The following is a 7,978-nucleotide window of genomic DNA, read 5'->3' as shown; positions in this document are numbered from 1 at the left end:
GGTCTCTTCTGCTGTAGTACTGAGAATGTTGCTGAATGACATATAAATTCTGACTGCATGCTAGATAATATATATTTACACAAGTTGTTTCAAGGACAAGTATTTGCTTGGTCTCCATAGTATGAAGCAGCTGAACTAGGTTATGGGTTTGTCCCAAATATTCATTTAAACCAGGGGTGGGGAACCTTTTTTCCACCAAGGGCCATTTGGATATTTATAACATCATTCGTGGGCCATGCAAAATTATCAACTTAAAAATTAGCCGACCTAGCCCCAAGCAGGCAGCTGCCCCAGATGACCCCCCTCTGTGTGGGCAAGCAGGCAGGCATCCAACCAGTGGTGCACTTGCCCACCTGGTGGCACAGGATGGTCTGTTGCACCAGCTGGGCGTAGCCGTCCAGCCGCACACCGGAGTTGCTCCTGCTCTGCATGGTCGGGGCCGGATTCTACAGCCAGCTCCTGCTACCTCCACCTGCAGGGATGAATTGAGGACACACTGGCTAAGAACTCCTCCCCCCACGCGTGCGCATTCTGGCCTTGCCCCCTTTAACCCCTCCATTGTTGCCACTTCCGCTCCCAGCCCTCTTGTAGTACAGAGAAAATATGTTTCTCCATGGCCCAGGTGGGAAAGGGTTAACACAGTTTCTTGGGCGGTCCTAGCAGCTCCATAGCTAATGACTCTTCTGCAAGGAGGAAAAAAGGTTCCTTTTCTCGGCAAAATAAACTCACATCCGCCTTGAATAGAGGCTATTCCTGTCCGCGGTAGGGGGCGGATCACCAGTCTTAGACTCTTCTGAGCTAGAGATCTGCCAGGACCCACGAAGGGCCAGACCAAATGATTTCATGGGCCTTAAACGGCCCCCGGGCCTGACGTTCCCCTCCCCTGATTTAAACCTTTGTAAATATTGGTTATTTGTGTGAATCTATGAGATACAAAACTTGCAGGTGTGGCAATTCCTTTTAATTTTAAAATTGGCTGCTCGTTTAAATAGGGCATAGAGAATAGAGCACATAGGCACAAGCGAGAGTTTCAGTGTGGCTGATCCGGCACCAGATGGTTTGGCACTGAAGTGGAAAATGCACATCATATATGCAAGAACAAAAGGTCAGTCTTAAATGGAGAATTTTGAAAAGAGAAATGTTTGACAAAGATTGATAACGCTGTAGTAATCTGCCTAGGGGGTTTCATAGCCTGTGTCGGCAGACAGGTAAACTGCTGGCTGCCTGAACCCACAAAATCGGACTGACCACTGTTTTTGTTTGCTTCACAGTTGATTAGGGCTTGGCGTTCATTGTAGCAGAACTTCTGATCTAGCCAACCACTAATGTGTTTACTAAAGCACGTTTTCTCTTTTGTTTTAGCACTAGCAAAATTCATGAAGACAGGTGGTGTTTGTAGGGTTGCCAACTTCCAGGTGATAGCTGGAGATCTTCTGGGATTAGAACTGATCTCCAGGCAACAGATAACTGGAAATAATGGCTGCTTTGGAAGATGGACTCTATGGCATTATACCCCATTGAAGTCCCCCCCCCCCAAACCCTGACCTCAGGGTCCATCCCCAAAATCTCCAGGTATTTCCCATCTCAGAGCTAGCAACCCTAGGTGTGTGTTTATGTGTGGAGGGCTTGTGTATTGCAAGGCCCTCTGGGAAGCAGTTCAGCCTGTCATTAAACTCCCTACCTCCAGGGTCACTGTCAGTAATGACTCAGCCACCCATTGTCAACAGTGGAGCAGGACCGGTGCCAGTCAGTTTTGCGCCCTAGGCAAGGCTAACTAGTTGCACCCTCCCCGCCCCCGCCATTGCTAACCAATTTTGAAAAAAACAGATGTCTTGTAGAAAAAATAAAAGCACCAAACATTTTATAAGAGGTTATAATTAATTCTGTTCCATAGTACTGTTGTGGTACTTATCGTAAAATAAAAATATATATATAAATTATCAGTGGCATTTTTTTCAGGAAACTAATTTGTTTAAAAATGGTGCCCCTCTGGCCAGTTCTGCGCCCCTCTGAGGTCTGCGCCCTCCTAGACGACCGCCTAGTTTGCCTAATGGTAGCGCCGGCCCTGCAGCAGAGAGCAGGTTTCCACTCTGCAACAACGTTCCAAAGCACAGTGCTTCACTTTTCTAGGACTGAATGGCAGCTGTCCACTTACATAGGAGAAAGTAAAGGGGAACACCACAGAGATCAAGATTAAACTACGCCCACATGCCTGCAACTGTCAAGCCTGTTCCTTCTCATGTAACTCATCCTCTTCTCAGCATAGGCTCTACCCGGGAAATGCAAAGTGGAAGATTTCTTGCTCCCCAAATCTGTTCGTTTTACCTTTACTCGTAATATGTTTAGTTCTCATAAAAGGTCCTGGCCGAGCCAATGTGAGGCTGGGCTTTCCTGGTATAGCTTATTCCCTGGTGAGGAACCAATCTGCTTTCAGTCTCTAGAAGAAGAATCTGGCAGTGCTGAAGAGACAACAGATGGTGGCAGAATATTCCGATCTCACCTCTGTACATTTCTTGTTTGTTTTTGTGGCCCGGTGACAACTGTAGAGTTCCTAAGATTGTCTTGCTTTTATAAATGCAGTGAATTAAATTGCTTCTTGATGATGCTTTCCCATCCCCAGTATTCTAAATCCAATCAGTCAGCATGAAGATCATTTTGTGTACAGTTTTACTGAAGTACTGTTATTTTTTTGATAATGGAAGACCTGTTTTTTCCGTGCTATTGAATAAATATAAAAAAATACTATGTTAGGAATTGCCTAAAGACTTGAAGCATTTCTTGTTTACATTAGTGAGAAATGGTTGATCATGTTTACTGTGGAAAGACAGGGAAACATAGCCAGGTATTTAAATTAATAGATAACAGGTTGTAGTTCAAAAGTTGGTTAAATTGATGTAGTTCTAAAGACAAATAATTTACACTGACTTCTGGGATGTTTGCTTTCTGTAGTCCAGAATGTATTCCAAATGGAACACAGTATATTTATGTAGGTTTTCTGTAGAAAAATATGTTACCATTAGCAATTAAAAAAATATGTATTAACAATTTGGCCTTGGTTTAACACACAGGTGATAGAGGTGAATGGTTTTTGAAACAGCATGTACTACCACTGTTGTTGTTCCTTTATGTGAGGTCAAAAGGAATGTTACCCTTTCATGTCAGTTTTTTTCACCCACATGGAAATTTGACTTGGATTTTGTGTTTTTGTCAGGAGCCTTAATTATGCAACACTTATAAGATGCCTGTAAAAGAAAGACAAGAAAAAAACATTTAAAGCATTAAGCATTCCCTGTTTCCAAAATTATGGAATGTTCCAAAGGTAGCATAGGGGTTTAGTTTTCTTTGTATGAGAACATTGGAAACTTACTCTGTCCTTTGGAATATTTGTTTGATTTACAAGTCTACAAGCAGAGTTTAATGGAAGCGTATTTATTTAGCAGGCTGCATAATCACTAATCCTGCATCGGGGTAAAAAATGGTTATTTATTTTGATGGCAAAGCCAAAGGGGGTGGGGGACGGGACGACTGTCAGTGGAGTTTCTCACATTAGCCATGCTTTTTCTTCCTTGGAGAACGTCTGCCATCAATGGTTATTTATTTAAAGGTGTTGTACCTTTCCTTTACTGTGTTTAAAGGAAGCAAAGTAGAAATACAAAATCTCTTTGTTTGAAATGTTTACTATTTTGGCAAACTAATTGTGTTTGAATGTGGATATACTTTTGCTAAAAAAAAAAAGTAAACATGGTGGAATAAAATATATCTTTGAAGAGTTAACTGTGACCAGGTAATGTGAAATGAAGAGATTTCTCCTTATGCTCTTTGATCTACTTGTAATATACAACAGAAGACAGTAGTTTTAAATAAGAAAGCCAAATCTAACCGTTGCAAACCATAGCCAGAACCTGCTTGTTTATGTATTATTTATGTATTACATTTGTAAAACAGTAAGAAACAGGATCAAGCAAGGACCTTGTACTAGCCCAACAGAATTTGATGTTTACCCCTGTTATACAGTACAATCTTCCACATTCCACGTCACAAACTATTTCTGAAATTATCCTCATATTCTTGGGTGACAGGTTTAATGGGGGTAGATTGATATTTCAGAAGAATTTGTCTAAAGCCCCATAGAGTTCACCAAACCTATCCGCAATTCTTTGGATTCTGGCCCATGTTAATCCAGAATGCTGATGACAAAACTATGATGAACTATTATTCATCATACACATATTAGGAATTACTCATAAGACCTTTTCAGAATCATGTTTTCGGTCTCTGATTAGATGTGACAGTCTGTTGACAATAACGATCCTTTTATTACTTTAAACTTGATCTGAATTTGTTATGAAGAACAGAAGTAGAGTCTGCAGAGTCTGAACCCGTTCACATGCACTTCCACAGGATGGTAGCGCTATCTGGAGCTCCATTGACATAAATGGGCTAGCCCACGCATGTAGGGTTGCCAACCTCCATGTACTAGCTGGAGATCTCCTGCTATTGCAGCCAATAGAGATCAGTTCACCTTGAGAAAATGGCCGCTTTGGCAATTGGACTCTATGGCACTGAAGTCCTTCCCCTCCCCAAACCCTGCCCTCCTCAGGCTCCACACCAAAATCCTCCTGCTGGTGGCAAAGAGGGACCTGGCAACCCTACACATGTGCATCAGGTAACACACCAGACTTTGCATTTAGTTTCACATATGGACTCGCCTCTCAAACATTTCCTTTGCACTGTATAAATCCTCCAGTATGCCTCAGCAAATGAGCTGATTTTACTTTTTTTATTCAAAGTGAATATATGTACAGTGTTGTATGAAAGTAAGACACCGAGGTGAGATCGGCCAAGGGTTCTCCTGTGTTTTTATATAAAATGCGAAATATGAATAGTACATTCTGATGATAACCCTCAGATTAGTTCCTCTTCAAGTTGTTATCCGTGTTGGTCACTAAATAACTTCCAGCTGGCCTGTTTGTGGAAATTTTTATTGCTGATACTTAGCCTTTTTTAGAGCAAAAAGGGGAAAAATCTGTAGCTTTTATACAGATTTGCTATTTGCTTTACTACAGGACTGGGAATATGTAATTCAAAGCATAAAAGTACCTTTAATCATGAAGGCATGAATACGAATTAAATTATTTAGATCTATATCTACAGCAGTCAATCCATTATCTTGTATGTGGTAATCTCAGTGTACTGTGTGCCCTCTGCAGCTATACACCAAGCTTCGTATTACTAGGAACTGGAATGTGGTAATGCTTTGTGGTGAGACCCAAGGAAGACTTTGGTGAATTCTATTTCATACATTTTTAGGTGGCTTCTAGCAGGCTGCAAGATATTCAGGGGAGTGCAACAAATCTAATTATACCTTGCAATATGAGAGAAGAGAGAAACATCTGGAGGTACTGTTCATGTTAAAAGAAAACCAGAGTGGAGGACATGGCAGATGTCTTCAAATCTGTGAAAGAGTACCATAACAAGAGGGAAAATGTGTAGGTAGAACCAGACTCCCTGAGAAACGGTTGTGAAGCAAGGCGTTTGAGGCTGTTGCAAAGCCTGTGTAGGTTGGGCTATCTGTAAGCGCTTCCTAACAGCCTCCCAAGTTGAGCAATTGAGTTTTGGAATCTCTCTCTGGAGGCTTTTACAATGACAAGGAATTTAAAATTTAGGGAATCCTACTGTTGCTATATGATGTTGGACGAATCCTAACCAAAACATTAAGTCCCTTCATACTGTTCTGTGAATTTATGGTGTGGTTTTTTTTTTTTTTTTGGCAATCTCCTAGGCTATATTGTATTTTTAAGCTATATTGTATTTTTTTAAAAGCTTTGTAAATTACAGGATAATGCTGTTCATTTATTTTTATTAATATTAATGCCTTGATAAGTAAGGAACTGCAATTGAAGAGTAATCTTGGTGCTGGAAACCAGGTGCAAAGCTTCATTATCTGTGGCCACTGTTTCATAATTTATTTCCTCACCAATAACATGCAGCTGCCACGTTGGTCCAAAGAAATCCCCCAAAATCCATGTATTAAGACCAACCAAAATGACACAAAACTGTGCAAGCTTTGGTGTTTTTCAGAAGTCTTCACCAAATTGGATTTTTTTTAAAGGAGGGAGCAACAACTTTTTTCTTCCCCAGTTTTTTTGTGAGAGACGTTTGGTGAGCCATTTACATATTTGCAATACTTACAGTATCATGGTTCTCACAGTAGGCGAAAAGGGCAAGAGTCCAGTAGCACCTTAAAGACTAACAAAAATATTTTCTGGTAGGGTATAAGCTTTCCTGAGCCACAGCTCACTTCTTCAGATCAATGGTTCTCACAGTCTTCTTTCCACAGGGTCAAGGGTGCCTGAGATCAAATCTGCCTCTGCCCCTGAGATCAAATCTGCCTCTGCAGGAGCAGACTTAATGACCTCAACATTGTGGCCTGAGTCAACTTTGTTACCCTCCCCCCCATTGCAGTTGTTTTACCATCCACCCTGAAGAGTTCTGGACAATTCAAAAGCTTGCACACTATAGAATCATAGAATCATAAACGTGGAAGGGACCACCAGGGTCAGACATTGTTTGGTGTCATTTAGTTTAGTCTGAATAAAGGGTATTATATGGATCTGGAGGTTTTCCTTGGACCATAATGGCTACTTGGACTAGCTTGCCAGCGTGGTGTAGTGGTTAAGCGCAGTGGTTTGGAGCGGTGGAGTCTGATCTGGAGAAGCGGGTTTGGTTCCCCACTCCTCCACATGAGCGGCAGAGGCTAATCTGGTGAACTGGAGTTGTTTCCCCACTCCTACACACGAAGCCAGTGGGTGACCTTGAGCAAGTTACAGCTCTGTTAGAGCTCTCTCAGCCTCACCTTCCTCACAGGGTATCTGTTGTGGGGAGGGGAAAGGAAGGCGATTGTAAGCCGGTTTGATTCTGCCTTGTTGTAGAGAAAGTTGGCATATAAAAACCAGTTCTTCTTCTTCTTCTTTCTTCTTCCAATAGGCAGATTTTCCTCTTGCATTCAGCATAATAGTTGATTTACACAAGTAAAAAACTTGTTCCTTTTAAGATAACTTTTCTCCAGGAGGCATTGTGTGAGGGTATGACTGAATTGGCTCATGGTCTAAAAGCAATTTGTTCAGGTCACTAAGGGCAACATTCTTCACATTCCTGAATTTGTAGCTTTAGATTATTATTTTTGCCATGCAAGTGAGGAAGCCGATTCTAATCTAGCTCTCTTCGCTATTATAGCAGCAGCTACTCTGCAGCCACCTGCCAGATTATTTGCACTTCTTGGAGAAATTTCAAATACCAGTTTGTTGCTGTTTTCCACCTGCAGAAGGAACTGTGGGTAAAAATAAATAAAATCCATCCCAATCTAGTAAGAGATTCTTGCTTTTTTCGGGTTTAAAACAAAATCTAAGAGCTAGGATGAAGCACAGGTCTAGTAACTTTTTTAAATGGGAGTGCAACATTGGCCACGAACACAACACTTTGAAATAGTTAGATCAGTTATTGTAAGAATAGCCGGTGTGTGTGGTGGTTAGAGTATCGAACTGGGCTCTGGAAGACCCAGGTTTGCATTTGTGATCTGCCATGGAAGCTTGCTGGGTGATCTTGGGCCAGTCATGCACTCTCAGCCTCCCTTTCCTCAACGGTTGCCAACCTCCAGCTAGGGTCTGGCAATCTCCCACAGTTTCAACCCATCTCTAGTCTACAGAGATCAGTTCCCCTGCAGAAAATGGCTCCTTTGGAGGGTGGACTGTAAGGCATTATACCCCACTGAGGTGGCTCCCCTCCCTAGGCGCCACCCCTAAATCTTCAGGACTTTCCCAATGCCTACCTCACAGGGTTATTGTGAGAATAAAATGGAAGGCAGGAGAACAACGTAACTGTTTCGGGTCCCTATTGTTGAGAAAATGGGGGATAAATAAAGTAAATAAATAAGTGGACACGTAAGAAAACAAGCTTCTACTCGGAATGATATAGGTTG

The 7,978-nt window shown here is 41.8% G+C and overlaps 1 protein-coding gene across 1 annotated transcript in view; it reads left to right on the top strand.

Moving 5' to 3' along the window:
• Positions 1 to 1,035: 1,035 nt before the first annotated feature.
• Positions 1,036 to 7,978, top strand: part of TIAM1 (TIAM Rac1 associated GEF 1) — a 175,210-nt gene continuing 168,267 nt past the window's right edge. Inside the window, exon 1 of the mRNA XM_056858306.1 lies at positions 1,036 to 1,105. The gene's annotated coding sequence lies outside the window, so the exon portion shown is untranslated. The remainder of the gene's footprint in view (positions 1,106 to 7,978) is intronic.

The sequence above is a fragment of the Euleptes europaea genome, chromosome 12 (genome assembly GCF_029931775.1).
Source record: "Euleptes europaea isolate rEulEur1 chromosome 12, rEulEur1.hap1, whole genome shotgun sequence".
Lineage (NCBI taxonomy): Eukaryota > Metazoa > Chordata > Lepidosauria > Squamata > Sphaerodactylidae > Euleptes > Euleptes europaea.
Note: the sequence above shows the minus strand (reverse complement) of the source record. Positions and strands in the feature narration are given on the sequence as shown.